We start from the raw sequence: 17865 nt of genomic DNA, 5'->3' as shown, positions 1-17865 counted from the left end.
AATTACAAGTAAATCCTCTGTTACAAGAGCTGTCTCAGTGGCTGTAGATTGATGTCCGCCTCTACGTAAAGTACCATCCACAGAGTGAAGGGATGGTGGAGCATGTATAGTCCACCTTCAAAATTTAAATTGGCAAACATCTTTGAACAAATAGGCCTATCTTGGCCTGATGCATTTCCTTTGGTTTTGACTGACCTGCAGGGAAGGACTCATCGCCAAATAAGACTCTCACCATTGGAGATTCTTACTGGCCGCCCTATGCTAATGTGCTTTCCGCTATGTAAAATTACTCTCCACATAGTCGGCAATGATCTTGCATCTTTTATTTCAGGTCTGCGTAGTGCTTTAGAGATAGACTACATGAACAAGTGAGGAAAATGCGGTGAACTACCTCATTTACTGACACGTAAATTTCTATACCAATTGGAACATGGGCTGTCATTAGAGACACACGGTGAAAACACTGCCACCAGCCCAGGTTGAGTGGACCATTCCCAGTGCTTCTATCTGCACCCCACATGCTGTGAAGTTTGAAGGACTCCTTTCTTGAATGTACGTCTCTCACTGTAAAAAGTCAACTGAATCATTAATCTGCTGCTAAATTTTGGATTTTTTGTGTTGTGACTATGACAAGAGATTATTACTTTTTACTTAGAGGATAATCTGTGATATACGAGGGGGGACCCAAAAATAACCGGAATCTATATCCGACCCTCAATCTGGACTTAGTTGTGAATTTCGCGCTAGGTGTAGGATACTTAAAAGTATTCTGTGGCAGTCTGCCAAGTAATGTTGCTCTGTATTGTTTATACGGCATTCTGTGTCGGTTTTTCTTGGTGCTTATTAAACATGTTCTGCGATATTTGTGATGGGTGATCATAAAGCACAAGTCTGTGTTAAATTTTGTTTTCTTAGGGAAAACAGCTACTGAAACTGTAGTGATGCTTGAAACTGCTTTTAAAGAGGAGATTAAGTAAAACAGGTCTGAGTGGTTTTCATGTTTCAAACGAGGGAAAAAAACTCAAGGGAAAGTGTTTTTTTACCATGGAGGAAGTCAAAGAAAAATTGCTGCAGCCTTTGGACAACGTTCCTCCTCAATTCCAAAAATGTTTACACCAGTGGAAAAACCATTGGGACAAGTGCATTCATTCACCTAGAGAGAACTTTGAAGGAGACTAAAGTTTCAGTAAGTTTAAAATAAAAAGAAAAAAAAATGAAAACAATTTTTAGTTTTTTTTTTTTTATTTTTCAATTCCAGTTATTTTTGGGTTCCCCCTCGTAAGTGGTTGAAGGTTACTGTTACACAATTAAGAACAGATTCTTGTTATGCATGTGCCACTGCTAAGCCCTATCTCCTAGTTGTATCCCTTGCCAATAACCTTTTTAAATTTATAAGGATGCATATAACTTTCCTGGTTGTCCTTTCAAGTGTATTTTACTGTCAGGAAGTACACTCTAGAAATGCTCCTAATTGAAAAGTGAGGATTGTGTGTTGTGTTCAGCAGCAGTTGCTGTGCTTTTATTCTAAACAACACTGCCCAGGACAGTTCCATTACCCATGTTTTAGCTGGCCTCACCTCCCTATCTATCGAATTAGCAGAAAACTCAGGAATAGCTAACCCTCTTGATGAAGTCTTCCAAAGATTGGTTTGGTTCTTGGGCTGGTTGGTTTAAAAATTATTCTCATAACAGTCCTTGTTTCTCTAGCAGTTTTCATGCTCTTGGGTTGCTGTCTTATCCCATGCATCCAAGCCCTTCTACAAAGGTTTATTAATGCCTCCATTACTAAGGTTTATCTCCTCAGCGCTGACCCTGACTCCCAGTACACACCTTTTCTTCCATCCCCTGACCCCTTTCCCAAACTCTTTACCAACTATGATGATACAGAAGTCTGATTATTTAATGTGCACATTTTATGTGCAAAGGGGGGAAATGAGAAAGAAAAAAAAAAATTAACTGTAATGATTATAAGTACTTAACTCATAATACCAATGACTGTATTTTGTATTAATCATGCTGCAGAGAGTTATGTGATTTTTACTTCTGTATGATTTGTTCTTCATTTTGGTAGAAAAAGAATTAAGCTTGTGCAGGCACAGATTTATGAGAGTAACTTGCATTCTTTTATGTGAAAATGCTGACCTCTTGATACTAACAGAACACCCTGTGATATTATAAGTCAATGTGATAGTTTCTGAATCCTAACTTGAAACTATAAGAAACATTTCCCGTATGGATTAATGAATAAGGATTTATTAATCTATCGAGACAAAATCTAATGAAGTTATTAAAGCTATTAGAATGTAATTTCTTTATGACTAATGTACTGGACTATAAGAAACAGCTTTAAACTGGTCTTGTGTGTGTGAGTTGATAAGGGCGTATTCCTTAGGAATGCGAGTGCCTGATAACTTTTTTATTTTGGTAATAAACTCCGTGCACTCCTATATGTAATAAATCAGGATGTAATCGTAACTTACAGCAATCTGTGTATTACCTCAAAATGAACTGCCATGTTTTTTTTTTTTTCTTTCTTTGGTTAACGAATAAGGTAGGTAATAAAAAGAGAGGATTTTTTTTTTTCTTTTAGGCAGGCAGGCAGGCAGGCTGTCTGTTCTGACCAGTGAGAAAGAAAAAAAACATCATTAACTGAAATGTAAGCTATAATAAGAATGTGCTGTGCATTAACCGACAGTATAACATTAATCCTTTTATAAGCTGAGAAAAGATTCTTAAATTGTAACTGCCACATAGCCGTTGAAGTGTTGTAACCCTGATGGTGCAGAAGAATAGGGAAGTACATGTTTTGCAAAGTGCTGTCTCTGTAAAACTAGCCATAGCTGAATTGCATAGCCTCGTTTGGATGGGGAATCTGGGACTTTGGGCATGCTGACTACTGTGTACTTCTGCACTACTGATTTATTGTGTCATCTTAAGCTACATGCAAACTCTGCCTGACCTCAAATTGAACTGCCATACTTCCTCTTTTTGTTTAGTAAACAAACTAGTATAAAACTGAGCTAACTGCGATTTTTTGGGTAGACTGCAGGCAGGCTGACGGTCTGTAATCTCCTCTCACCAAGAATAAAAGAAATTGCTTTTTTACTTTTTTTTACACTTTTTTATTGGTGTCTGTCTGCTGTTTTTCTAGACTTTCGTCCACACCAGTCAGTGGTACTGAGCTGGGGATGGGGGTCGGGGTTCTGGGGTGGGAGGGGGTGTTGGTGGTTGCTGCAGCATCTTTAATTCACCAAAAATAAAGAAATTGGTTTTTATTTTAAATTGTAAACAGTTTGTTCACAGGTCTGTCCAGTGTACTGGTTTTGGTTTGCACAGAAACTCTTCTTACTGCCCCTTTGGCATCTGGCATTGTCTTAACGATTCATCTAATTACCCAAGAATTTCGGGGAGCTGATTGATCAATCACTAGTACTGCATCACCAATTTCTAAGTTTCTTTTTGGCGTGAACCATTTTTGTCATTCTTGAAGTAATGGCAAGTGCTCTTTAGTCCATCTTTTACAAAACAAATCAGCCATGCATAGAATTTGCTTCTTGTGTTTTCTTGGGTATGGTTCATCTTCTGAAACGAGTTCAGGTGGCATTTAAGGTTGTGTCTTCATTAACAGCAGGTGATTGGGTGTTAGTGGTTTCAAATCATTTGGATCATTTGATGTTTTTGTAAGGGGTCTGTTATTGAGTTTTGACTCCACTGCACACATCATTGTATGGAGATTTTGTTTGTTTTGTTTGTTGGTTTAGTGTCGAATTTAAAATCTTTCTTATGCTTCTGATTTGTCTTTCCCATACTCCTCCTTGATGAGAGGCTGATGGTGGATTAAAAATCCATTTGATTTAATTTCGCATAACAGTGTTAACAATTTTTTTTTTCAAATTTTTTGTAGCTTCTCTTAGCTCTCTTTCAGATCTGACAAAATTTGTTCCGTTATCTGAGCGCGTGATTTTAACTTGACCTCTTCTACACATAAATCGGAGTATGGCTTGGATACAAGGATCAGTGTCTAAGTTGTATGCAGTCTCGATGTGCACAGCAATGGTTGTTAAACAGGTGAAGATTACTCCATACCTTTTGACTAAGCTTCATCCTCTTTTGACAAGAAAGGGACCAAAATCATCGACTCCAACATAAGTGGAAGGTGGTTGATTGGGTGCTAGGCGATCTTCTGGCAAATCTGCCATTTCTTGGTCACCTGCTTTCGCATTATATCTTCTGCATATAGTGCACTTTGAAATTATTTTTCTGATAGCTGCGTTTGCTTGAGGTATCCAGTATTTCTGAGGTAGCTCTGCTAACAAGTAATTACGTCTACAGTGTCTATGTTATTGGTGAAGTTGTCGGATTAGGAGTGCAGTGATATGTTAGCTTTTATGATCAATTGCAGGGTGCTTGGATTCTTTTGGCATAGCAGATTTGCTGAGTCTCCCTCCGACTGTTAGTATTCCTTCTTGTAGAACTGGATCCAGTTTGATGATTTTACTACCTTTCTTTATACGCTGGTTTTTACGTAAGGCTTTTACTTCTTCTGGATAAGCTTGTAGTTGACTGAGGCGAATACGTTTGTCTTCTGCTTTAATCAGATTCTCTATGGACAGTGGCTTTAGCCTCATTGATGATTTGTATTCCTTCATATGTTCTGTGGTTTGTGTTTTTTGTTTCTCTGGGCTGTTTCCATTTTGACTGACTGTATATTGAATTGCCTTTCTCTCTTCTTTCAGATGCAGTAGCACTTCTTTGAATCTAAGGAACCAAGCTATTGCTTTCTTTAATTTGTACCATTCTGAGTAGTACTCTACAAGTCTTTTAACTGATTCAATTTTTTCTTCCACACTTGTAAGATTTACTACACACCTTTTGATTTCCGGATCATCGTTAATAGACAGGTCCACTTCATCCTGTCTCTTAATCCATTCGTGCTCTGGCTGTAGCAGGAAGTTTGGGCTTTGTATTCAAGTCTTACTTTTGATGAAGTTTTCTATTGTCAAACCTCTTGATGCCTGGTCCGCAGGATTTTGCGCAGATGCAACGTATCTCCATTGTGAGGGTTGTGTGTGCTCTCTTATCTCTGTGATTCTGTTGGCAACAAAAGTTTTGTAGCGTGCACTTTCATTTGCAATAGTACTTTAGTACTGTGGTGCTGTCAGTCCAAAAGATTGATTCTTGCGGGGGAATCTGCAGTTCTTGTTTTAACATTTTGTCCATTTTGACTGCTAGCACTAATTTTAAAGTTCTAATTTTAGTATAGTGACAGGTTGTAGTGGTGCCACTCTTGATTTCCCCATTAAAAATGAACAATGTCTTTCATTTTCTTTTTTTTAGTCAGAAGGAAATAGGAAACAGCGCCATATCTGTTTTCTGAAGCATCTCCAAAATGATGCATTTGCGCAGACATTATGTGACCAAACCCAGGCAGTTTAATGCGCCTATTTACATTGTAATTCAAGTAGCTGCAAATCGTCCATCCATTTTTTCCACTGCCAGACTTACTTAACCTCCACTTCTTGATCCCAAGCATATTTCTCTTTACATAGATAGATAGATACTTTATTAATCTCAAGGGGACATTCACATAATTCAGCAGCAGTATACTGATACATAAAACAATATTAAATTAAAGAGTAATAAAAAAGCATGTATAAAACAGACAATAACTTTGAGTAATGTTAGCATTTACTCCCCCGCTTTACACAGTTCTCTTAGAATAAGTTTGGCAGGCAGTATGACTGGCGCTAAAAATCCAAGTGGGTCGTATATTGAACTGACCACTGACAGAATACCACGTCTTGTAACTTATCTTGCAGCTTTACCTGGAACTTTAAACTGTCAGTCTGTGTGCACCATTGGACACCTAAGGCTCTTTCAACTGGTAACAAATCGTGACTTAAGTCCAAGTCTTTTTGATCTATTGCCCTGTCTTCTTCAGGAACGGACAACAAGACTACTCTGCTGTTACTTATCCATTTTGTAAGATAAAATCCTCCCTTTAAGCACAGGGCTTGGAGATCTTTGGCCAATTTTATGGCTTGTTCTTCTGTAGCAACTGATTTTAAACAGTCATCACCATAGAAGTTGTGCAGCATGGTGTTAACTGTTTCCTCTGTAGCTGAGCCTCTGGCATCCTCTGCTGTTCTTCTTAAGGCATAAGAGGCATAACTCAGTGATGAAGTGGCACCAAAAAGATGTACTGTCATTTTTTATTCCTCAAGTTCATTGTTTAGATTACCTTTAGGCCACCAAAGGAAATGAAGAAGATCCATGTCTTCTTCTTGAACTTTCACTTGATAGAACATTGATTTAATGTCTGCCATGAGAGTGATTGGCTCCTCTCTGAATCTTGTAAGAACTCCAATGAGTGTATTAGTTAAATCAGGTCCTTTCAACAAGTGTTCATTTAGAGAAAAGCCTCGGTAAGTGGCTGAACAGTCAGAGACCACTCTGATCTTATTTTTCTTTGGATGATATACTCCGTGGTGGGATATGTACCACACTCTCTCTTTTTCAAGGGTCAGCTGTTCAGTGGGTACCTTGATGGAATATCCTTTGTCTAAAATATCTTTCATGAAAGTTTTGTAATACTCATGGAATGTTGGATACTTTGTAAGTTTCCTTTTAAGTCCAATAGCGCGTTGTTCTGCAACACAATGATTGTTTGGCACTTTAAGAGTCTCATCTTTAAAAGGCAGGTTAATGCAATAGTGTCCATCCACTAGTCTTTTAGTATCTGAAGCTATGCACATGAATTTAGTGTCCTCCTGTGACATTTCCTCTTTTTCCTCACAACTGTGTTCTGGAAAGTCTGTATTGTATTGCTGGAGTAACATTTGTTCTATCTCCATTATTGTCACAATGTTGACTGAACATCGTTGCAGTCTTTCTTTGTCTGACTCCTTTGTTAGATCATTAACAATCCATCCCAGAACTGCTCTCACTACAAAACGTCTGTCGCCTTCACTTTGTATGATTTGCTTTGGCTCCATGACTATACGAGAGTCTGTGCCTATTAACAAACCTACTTCTGCATTTATTTGGGGTAAATGCACATCTTTAAGATTAGGCCATTTCATAATATCTTCTTGAATGGGAATTTTCTCTTTACGGCCTGATACAGTTGTGCTTGAAAGTTTGCGAACCCTTTAGAATTTTCTGTATTTCTACATGAATATGACCTAAAACATCATCAGATTTTCACTCAAGTCCTAAAAGTAGATAAAGAGAAACCAGTTAAACAAATGAGACAAAAATATTAGACTTGGTCATTTATTATTGGGGAAAATAATTGAATATATACTAATAAAAGGCAAAGCCCTCACTGACTGACTGACTGACTGACTCATCACTAATTCTCCAACTTCCCGTGTAAGTAGAAGGCTGAAATTTGGCAGGCTCATTCCTTACAGCTTCCTTACAAAAGTTGGGCTGGTTTAATTTCTAAATTCTATGCGTAATGGTCATAACTGGAAGCTATTTTTCTCCATTTACTGTAATAGAGTTGAGCTCGAAAGCCGTGGGGGGCGGAGTTTCGTGTGACATCATCATGCCTCCCACGTAATCACGTGAGCTGACTGTCAACGCAGTTCGTAGAAAACCAGGAAGAGCTCCAAGAAGTGCTGAAGAAAACGTGCATTATATAATTGAGAAGGCAGCAAAACAATAAGAAGCGAGCAAGTGACATATACGACCATATTCATGAGTGCTGCTAATTCGGATACAAAGCACAGTGTAAACCTAAAGTTTAAATTAAGTTTATAGACAGGCTACCGCTGGCGTTTCACATGCCCACAGGTAATGCGGGATACAAGTTTAATGAGAGGAAGCAGGATATAAACGAGAGTTTTGATCACTTTGTAACTGAGTTAAAATTACTGGTGAAGGGCTGTGCTTATGCAAATTACGAGAGACTTTCTTTGTGGGGGATTAAGGCGGGTGGGGGAGTCACGTCATCATCTCCCTTCCCATTCACCTCATTTCGCTCTAAGCTGAGCTCCACAGCTAATGCGGAAGCGACTTTGTGACGCTGCCACCAAATACTCACAGAAAAATCCACAAGTTAATACACATGCTGTCTCTAGAGTTTCTCCTCACTGAATCGTCCAGGCACTACTTACAAAAGGTTACATTGACAATCATTTTACGTTATTTTTAAAATGTTTCCTTTTCTTAGCACAAGCACAGCTGAGAAGCTTCAATGCATGTGCTCCATAACGCGTTAAAAAATAATGCATTTAATCACACTGTGCATTACAAGCAAAGGGGAACTTCTGTCAATGCATGATTTCATGGTACACTGATTACATTGATCAGCGCTTCCTGATTCATTTTACCCTCGCACCACCTTGGTTTGAGAAGAAGTATGAAAAAATATGAGGTTAACACAGAAATACAGATCACCAATTGAAGCTTTATTAATAATAAATTCGCCATCAATAATTGTTTTGGTAAAGCCATACTCAGTGTAATCCTCCTTCCATTTTATAATTTTTCTGCCACTAGCCATGATTAAATGAACTTAAAAAAGTAAGAGCGAAGAGACGGTGACTTATTCAGGCAGGCAGGCGACAGCTCAATAGCTTGAATTTGGATATAAGTAGATTCTATTTAGTCGCCAGAAATATCTTTGTTAGGAATGGAAGTTGAATTTAGTTTTTAAATTTCTATGGTAAAGAAAAAGTTATGCAATGATGACTAAATTTAACTATATAAATTCAAAACTTGATTATATAAAGACGACGTTGGAACATTTCTGAATATATAAAGTAAGCTCTGAAATATATAAAGTTAAATCTTGAATATATAAAGTCAGCGTCGGATTATCCATCCATTTTCCAACCCATTGAATCCGACCACAGGGTCACAGGGGTCTGCTGGAGCCAATCCCAGCCAACACTGGGCGCAAGGCAGGAACCAATCCTGGGCAGAGCACATGCATCATTTTCAAAACATTAACCGAACAGTGTTTTTTTTTAATTTATTTTTCTGAATATGTTTTTGTTAACTTAGTTCAGTTTAGAGTCGTTTCAATTAATAGATTTTGACTTTCACTTTATATATTCAGCAGTGAGTTTATATACTCCGATGTTGACTTTATATAATCAGGAATGACTTTATAAATTCCGACGCTGACTTTATATATTCAGTTTTTCACTTTATATATTCCAGCGCAGACTTTATATATTCAAATTTTGACTTTATATATTCAGAAAAAAGTTTTTACTTTTATGTATACCGACGCTGACTTTATATATTCAAGTTTTGACTTTATATATTCCGACAGTGACTTTATATATTCTGATGCCGACTTTATATATTCACAAAATCAATGTATTTGCCTGTTTGGCACCCCATAGTATATGTGTGTGTATGTATATGTACACATGTATATACAGTATATATGTATATTGTGGACGCTGGCCCGGACACACACAAACGGACATTGATGTTTCACCCAACACACTGTTTATTTTACAAATATTTACAGTTCACGTGCACGACACACCCCAGAGCCTCCTGCACCGATTCCCCCAATGTCCAGGCCTCTCAGTTCCACTGCCTTTCTCCTGGCCACCTCTAGTCCTCCCTCCAGCTCCGTCCTTTTCCACCCGACTTCTGGCGATGACTGTAGGGAGGCGGCCCCTTAAAAAGGAACCCGGATGGGCTCCAGCTGCTTCCCGGCATTCCCCTGTAGCCACGCCCCAGTGTGGTGGAAGTGCCGGCTGTGGAAACGGAAGCCGTCCGGGTGTCCCCAGTCGTCTTCACCCCAGCACTTCCTGGTGTTGCGGAAGTTCTGGGCTCCCGGGATATTCAGGTACAAGGGCGCCGCCTGGCGGTGGCCACGGGTCCCTACAGGGCTGGGCTTCCAAGCCCTTTACCCGAGGCCCCCAACATAACCAGGACGGACACCCCCCTCGCGGTCTGGAGGAGGCACAAGCCCTCCTCCGGTCCTACTGGGCGTCCGGTCTGGGCTCCATCCCCGGCCGGGGACCACAGTGCCCCACCGCTAGCGAAGACACGTGGATCCGAGCCACACTCTCTGAAAGGGCAGCACGTCCCCAGAGAGGGTCCTACTATGTCCCCAGGGTCCAACACGGCACCATGGGACATCTCGTTTCGGCACCCCCTCCAACGCCGACGGGCCCCTCTGCTCTGCGTCGCTCTCGCCCCCTCCGTCCCCGGCAGCCGGGGCACCATTAGCCTCCCGGTGGGGAGTCCTCCCGCGGAGCGGCCCATTTCAGGAGGGCAGGTTCCACACAGCGTCGGTCCCAGCGCTCGTTGGGGCTTCGGTCCTGTGGAAAGAGAAAAGGGAGGGCCAGTCTCCGTACCAGCAGCGCTCTTCCCCCCCACCGACAGCCCATGACTTGCCTGTTTGGCTCCTCTGCCGCAGGTTCTACGCCCGTCCTCTCGATGTCAGCGGGACCGCTCTCACAGGCGGCTCGCCCAGCCGCCCAGGGGATTCCCTCTGTCTCCACAGAGGACGGCCTTCCTCCGGACGCTCGCACCCAGCAAGACGTCCCCTCCTATCGGAGGAACCGGCATTCACCCCTCGGTTCCTCCTTCTCTTCTTGGATGCCTTGACGGTCTGGGTCTGAGCATGGCAACAGCTCAAATCCAGCCCCGTCTGCGTCCCTGCAGAGTGACGGGAGACTGCCGCGGGCTTGGAGCGCAGGGCGTTAGGACCCAGGGCACTCATCAGCCCCTGTCCTGCCAGCCCCTCATCGCCTGCCTCCTGTGGGCCACTCCCTCTGGCCCAATCGGGTCTCTCCGCGGCACGTCCCCTGTCGTCTTCCCCCCAGCACTTCCTGGTATGGCTGATGTGCTTGGCTCCCGGGATATTCAGGCACCGGGGCACCGCCTGGCAGTGGCCACGGGTCTCTACAGGGCTGGGCTTCCAAGCCCTTTACCCGAGGCCCCCAACATAACCAGGACGGATTCCCCCTCACGGTCTGGAGGAGGCACAAGCCCTCCTTCAGTCCTCCTGGGTGTCCCGGCCGGGCTCCAGCCCCGGGCGGGGACCACAATATATATATATATTGTGGAGGATTGCCGGCTTTTGGTTCCGGTCCTCACCCCCAGGCCGCCAGCAGGAGCTCTCCCAACAGCAGGATCGTGCCCCGAGGTCCAGCAGGGCCTCATAAACATTGTAGTGTTTATACACAGCCCTGCTGGATACCTTGGGGGCCTCCAGGAGTCACTGTAAGGGGGCTTGTGGGCTCTTTTGTGCCTTATTACCCGGGAGTATGTCACGGTCACATAACGGGAAGGAACGACATGCTCCCGGGGTGAAGAAAAGGACTGTTTGCCCTGACCCGGAAGGAATAAGGAACTGTGGTCTGATTGGACAGGAACGCCTCTGGGCCAGGGGCTATAAAAGGACTAGAAACCAGTCCAGACACTGAGCTGAGCTGGGAGGTAGAGGAGCAATTGTCTGGGCGAGGAGGAGAGCTTATGGTGATTTATTGTGAGTTTATGAGTAGTGTGGAAGGTGCTTGGTGCACTGTAAAAAATAATAAAGAGTCTTGGACTTTTATCCGGTGTCTGGAGTTGTACCTGAGGGTTCAAGGGAGCACTAGCACCCCCTACTGCCACAATCTCTCTCTCTCTCTCTCTCTCTCTCTCTATATATATATATATATATATATATATATTGTCAATCGTGTTATGTTATTTTTAAAATGTTTCCTTTTCTTTTTACTTCTCCGTTGCGAAGCACGGGTATTCTGCTAGTATTACATATTTGTGAGTGGCAAAAGTATGTGAACCTCTAGGATGATCAGTTAGTTTGAAGTTGACATTCGAGTTCGGTGTTCTCAATCAATGGGATGCCAATCAGGTGTCAGTGGGCACCCTGTGTTATTTAAAGAACAGGATCTATCAAAGTCTGCTCTTCACAACACATATTTGTGGACGTGTATCATGGCATGAACAAAGGAGATTTCTGAGGACCTCACAAAAAGAGTTGTTGATGCTCATCAGGCTGGAAAAGGTTACAAAACCATCTCTAAAGAGTTTGGACTCCACCAATCCACAGTCAGACAGATTGTGTACAAATGGAGGAAATTCAAGACCATTGTTACCCTTCCCAGGAGTGGTCGACCAACAAAGATCACTCCAAGAGCAAGGCACACGTGTAATAGTCAGCGAGGTCACAAAGGACCCCAGGGTAACTTCTAAGCAACTGAAGGCCTCTCTCACATTGGCTAATGTTCATGTTCATGAGTCCACCATCAGGAGCACACTGAACAACAATGGTGTGCATGGCAGGGTTGCAAGGAGAAAGCCACTGCTCTCCAAAAAAAACATTGCTGCTCGTCTGTAGTTTGCTAAATATCACGTGGACAAACCAGAAGGCTATTGGAAGAATGTTTTGTGGACGGATGACACCAAAATAGAACTTTTTGTTTCAATGAAAAGTGTTATGTTAGGAGAAAGGAAAATACTGCATTCCTGCATAAGAACCTTATCCCATCTGTGAAACATGGTGGTGGTAGTATCAGGGTTTGAGCCTGTTTTGCTGCATCTGGGCCAGGATGGCTTGCCTTCATTGATTGAACAATGAATTCTGAATTATATCAGAGAATTCTAAACAAAAATGTCAGGACATCTGTTCATAAACTGAATCTCAAGAGAAGGTGGGTCATGAAGCAAGACAATGACCCTAAGCACACAAGTCATTCTTCCAAAGAATGGTTAAAGAAGAATAAAGTGAATGTTTTGGAATGGCCAAGTCAAAGTCCTAACCTTAATCCAATTGAAATGTTGTGAAAGGACCTAAAGCGAGCAGTTCATGTGAGGAAACCCACAAAAATCCCAGAGTTGAAGTTGTTCTGTACGGAGGAATGGGAATTGGAGGAATTGGAATTCCTCCAAGCCGGTGTGCAGGAATGATCAAAAGTTACCGGAAACGCTGAGTTGTAGTTATTGGGGGGTCACACCAGATACTGAAAGCAAAGGTTTACAAACATTTGCCACTCACAGAAATCTAATATTTGATCCTTTTCCTTAATAAATAAATTACCAAGCATAATATTTTTGTCTAATTTGTTTAACTGGTTTCTGTTTATCTACTTTTAGGACTTGCGTTAAAATCTGATGATGTTTTACGTCATATTTATACAGAAATATAGAAAATTCTAAAGGGTTCACAAACTTTCAAGCACTGCTGTATCCGTAACAATTATTGGCCTATCTCAAATGTTCCATTAATTTCTAGACTTCTCAAAAAGATAGTTGCCTCACAACTCCAGTCCCATCTTTCAAAAAAATAACCTTTTTGAACAGTTTTTACCAATCTGGGTTTCATCCTAAGCACAGCGCAGGAACTGCCCTGGTCAAAATCACAAATGATCTTCTCCGGGCAGCTGATATGAGACTTTTGTCAATTCTTGTGCTTCTTGATCTCAGCTCAACATTTGACACCATATCCTATCAGACACTTTTAAAATGACTAGCTAGTTCTGGAGTCTGTGGCCTTGTCCTCCGATGGTTTTCTTCGCACCTCACTGCTAGGAAGCAATTTCTTCATTTAAATGGCTTTAAATCTGAGAATGCAGTCATTACTCGGGGAGGTCCGCAGGGTTCTGTTTTGGGTCCACTTCTTTTTCTCATTTATATCTTCCCAATGGGTAAAATCTTCCGACACAATGGTATTTAATTTCATTGTTATGCTGATGACACACATCTATATCCACTAAATTCACTTCTGTTTTCCCTCCAGATAATCTTACAGCATGACTCCAAGACATATAGACATGGATGACTCACAATTTTCTTCAACTAAACAGCAATAAAACTGAGGTGATCCTCATTGGTTCTAAATCCACACTTGCTAAGGTTAACCAGTCTTTTATTTGAATTAACAATATTAACACAAACATCTCTACCCAGGTGAAGAGCCTGGGTATCATTCTAGACAGTGCTCTCTCTTTTTCTTCCCATATAAGTAACATTTCCCAGACTGCCTTCTTCCACCTCTGAAACATTTCTAGACTTTGTCCTGTTCTTACCCAACACAGTACTGAAGTATCTGTAAATGCCCGAGTCACCTCAGGTATAGATTACTGTAATGCTATTCTATCTGGCATCCCACAAAAACTTTTCCATTGCTTACAACTTATTCAAAATTCTGCTGCCAGGATAATAACCTGCTGTTCTAAATCCACTGAAAATCTTCTTCTTCTTCTTCTTTTGGCTGCTCCCATTAGGGATCATCTTCTTCTATATCTACCTTTCTTCGTTATATTGTTCTGTTACACTCATCAACTTGATGTCCTCTCTCACCACATCCATAAACCTTCTCTTTGGCCAGTGGTTCTCAAACTGTGGGGCGGTCCCCTAGGGGGGGCGCGAAGATGTGAAAAAAGAAAACAAGAATCGAAAATATGAAACATACATCTATTGAAACCAAAACAAATGAACTTAAACTACATTCTGATACTAGAAAAATAAATCTAGAGTTAGATAAATGTAGATAGATGTTAAGTTGGTATAATAAAATATGCATCTACGATATATCTTTAATTAAAAAGGAACAAATTGGTGTTAGTGGGCTCCTTTCAAAAAAAACGTTAGGGGGCGGGATTAAAACTGTTATGAAACCTCCGGTCTCAAATACTTAAAAGTTGAGAAATGCTGTCATATAACATAGCTGGTCTCACTACCGTCCTGTAGACCTTCCCTTTCACTCTTGCTGATACCCGTCTGTCACAAATCACTCCTGACACACTTCTCCAACCATTCCACTTAGCATGCACTCTCTTCTTCACCTCTCTTCCACAATCCCCATTATTCTGTAATGTTGCTCCCAAGTATTAAACTCATCCACATTCGCCAACTCTACTCCCTTCATCCTCACCATTCCACTGACCTCCCTCTCATTTACACACATGTATTCTGTCTTGTTCTTACTGACCTTCATTCGTCTCCTCTCTAGAGCATATCTCCACCTCTCCAGGGTCTCTTCAACCTGCACCCTACTATCTCTACAGATCTCAATGTCATCAGCAAACCGATTCTCTCTCAACTTCACTGGCTCCCTGTTCACTACAGAATACAATACACAATCCCGCTCTTAACATTTAAAGCTCTCCACAACCTCACTGATCTCCTCCAGACTTGCACTCCTCTCGCTCATTCAGATCCTCATCTGCAGCTCTACTTTCTGTACCACATGTCAGACTCTGTTCTATGGGAGCTCGAGCGTCTCTCCTGGTGCTCCTCAACTCGGGAATTCTCTTCCCTCTCATATTCGTCAATTCGACTCAATAACACATTTTAAAACTGTCCTCAAAACTTATCCTTTCAAACTGACATTCCAGTTTTTGTGCTGTTACTGGCTGTATTTTTGCATGTTTGGTAGTTATTGCTTTTTGATTTATCATTCTCTTTATTTATATTTTACTAATGTTGTTTAATTTCATTGTAAGGTGACCTTGAGTGTTAAGAAAGGTGCGAAATAAATAAAATGTATTATTATTATTATTGAAGGTCTTCTGTTTCCGTCTCCAGCGTGACCATTTTACAAACATTCTGTTCAGTCACTCCACACATCGTGAAGATACACTCATCATCAGTGTTATGGAATATTTCCTGACTTTTCTGATGTTTTGTACAGAGTTTCTCCTTTAGATTTCCATCTGGGTCAACCAGCTTGTGTTCCTTCCAGGCTGCTATTTGAAAGGGAGGCTGCAGGTGAGTCTGACAGTAGGAGGCTGGGCAGGTCAGACACGACTTCACTGCACTCAACTTCTTCTCAGTACTGGCATCACACTGCACATCTCCAGGGCCAGGAAAATTCTGAGATGGAGGAGAACTGAGTCCTGTCTTCTTGAATTTCTTGATGACTTCATTTAGCAGAGTGTTTCTTTGCAATGTAAGCCTGGTGGTGAATTTCTCTCTACACTGTGGACAGCTGAACGGTTGGCTCTGATCCCAGCAGTCCATGAGGCACTTCAGACAGAAACTGTGACCACAGGGGATGGTGATGGGATCAGTCAGGGTGTCCAGACACACCGAGCAGGTGAACTCGTCCTGTGACACAAACAGCTGGGCTTCAGCCATCGTCAGTCTGAGGAGTGGCAGGCAGAGAGAGAATCAGCCAGACAAATAAGGTTGATGTGTTTTTATCAATTTTTTTTAGTACTCCACCATATTAGTCTATCGGTAAGCTATTCCATATTTTAGGAGCATAACAGCAGAAATCTGCCTCACTAATTCTTTAAAGTTTAGCTCTTGGAATTATAAGCAGACACTCATTTGAAGATCTAAGGTTACAATTTGGAGTTTAAGGTGACAGACATTCTGAAATATAAAATGGGGTGAGATGATTTAAGGCTTTGTAAACCATAATCAGTATTTTAAAGTCAATTTCAAATGACACAGGTAACCAGTGTAGTGACATCAAAACTGGAAAGATGAACTCGGATTTTCTTTTCCTAGTTGAGATTGTAGCAGCTCCATTCTGCTCTTGTTGTAACTGATTGATGTCTTTCTTGGGTGGTCCTGAGATGAGTGTAAGTACAGTTAGGGATCTAACATTTGCTATATTTCCTAAGTGAAAAAATGCTGTCCTAGTAATCTGATTAATATGTGATTTTAAATTTAAGTCAGAGTCAATAATTACCTCTAAATTCTTTTCCTCTGTCTTGACTTTTAAGCCTAATGGACCAAGTTTATTTCTAATAACCTCCCTATATCTATTTTTGCCAATCACTTTTCTCCTTAATTAGTTTGAGAAAATTACTACTCATCCATTTAGAAACACCAGTAAGACATTGAGACAGTAAGACAAGAGAGTTGGGGTCCTCAGGCGCTATTAATAAATTCAGTTGTGTGTCGTCAGCATAGCTGTGGTAGCTCACGTTATGCCCAGAAATAATCTGACCTCATGGAAGTATGGAGATCGAAAAGAGCAGCAGACCAGGGGCCTTATTCATAATGGTGTGCATAGAATTCACACTAAAACATGGCGTACGGACAGAAAAAACCAGATGCTTAAATCTGTGTGAACACCAACTTCCATGTTCTTCTGCTCCATAAATCCTGGTCAGCATGAAAAGTAACACACGTGCACGTGCTTTATGTAAAGCCCCAACTCCTCCCAGAATTCCGCCTCTTTGAATATGCAAATCAATATAAATAGCCCATAAGCTTAGTGTTCTGTGAAAAGGCAATGGCAAAAGAACAGGGGAAAATAGAAGAATTTCAGCGAATACCAAGTGGAGGCAAATAAAAACGTACTATTTGTTGGTTTAAATAGCAGTATAATCAACAGAAAGAAGTTGATCGAGTGACATAGCATGATGGAGAAACTGGAAAGCTCAAGTTCACAAAGTCGCACAGTGCCCGAAATAAAATAGAAGTTGTCAGATATCAAAGTCGGCGTGAAAAAGGGAGTTGTAGCCCACTGTCTGAGTGACATATGAAAACTTATCAGGGATACAGAAAAGAAAAAAAAAATAGGGACACAGTGGGGAAAAAACATCAAAATGTCAACTTTAATATTGAAATTTCCACTTTTTAAAATTTTATTGATTTTATTGTAATCATTCCAAACAAATACATCAATTCTTACAAAAAATAGGATTGAAAACAAATCAACCCCCACCCCTGAGAAAGAGAGCATGGCCAACGGACTAAAACTTAAAAATAATAAAAAATAAATAAATTGATGAGTTTATTAGTAAGTAAGTAAGTAAGTAAGTAAACTTTATTGTCATTCATACCATACAACAGTAAAACAATGGATGCATAGCTGAACGAAATTGCGTTTCTCAATTGCACAAGTGCAGACATACAAGACAATTGCACAAAAGACAACATACAGACATTCACTTCTTATACAGAAAGTAGGTAAGA

Source organism: Polypterus senegalus, chromosome 4 (assembly GCF_016835505.1).
Source record: "Polypterus senegalus isolate Bchr_013 chromosome 4, ASM1683550v1, whole genome shotgun sequence".
NCBI classification, from domain to species: Eukaryota; Metazoa; Chordata; class Cladistia; order Polypteriformes; family Polypteridae; genus Polypterus; species Polypterus senegalus.
Note: the sequence above shows the minus strand (reverse complement) of the source record.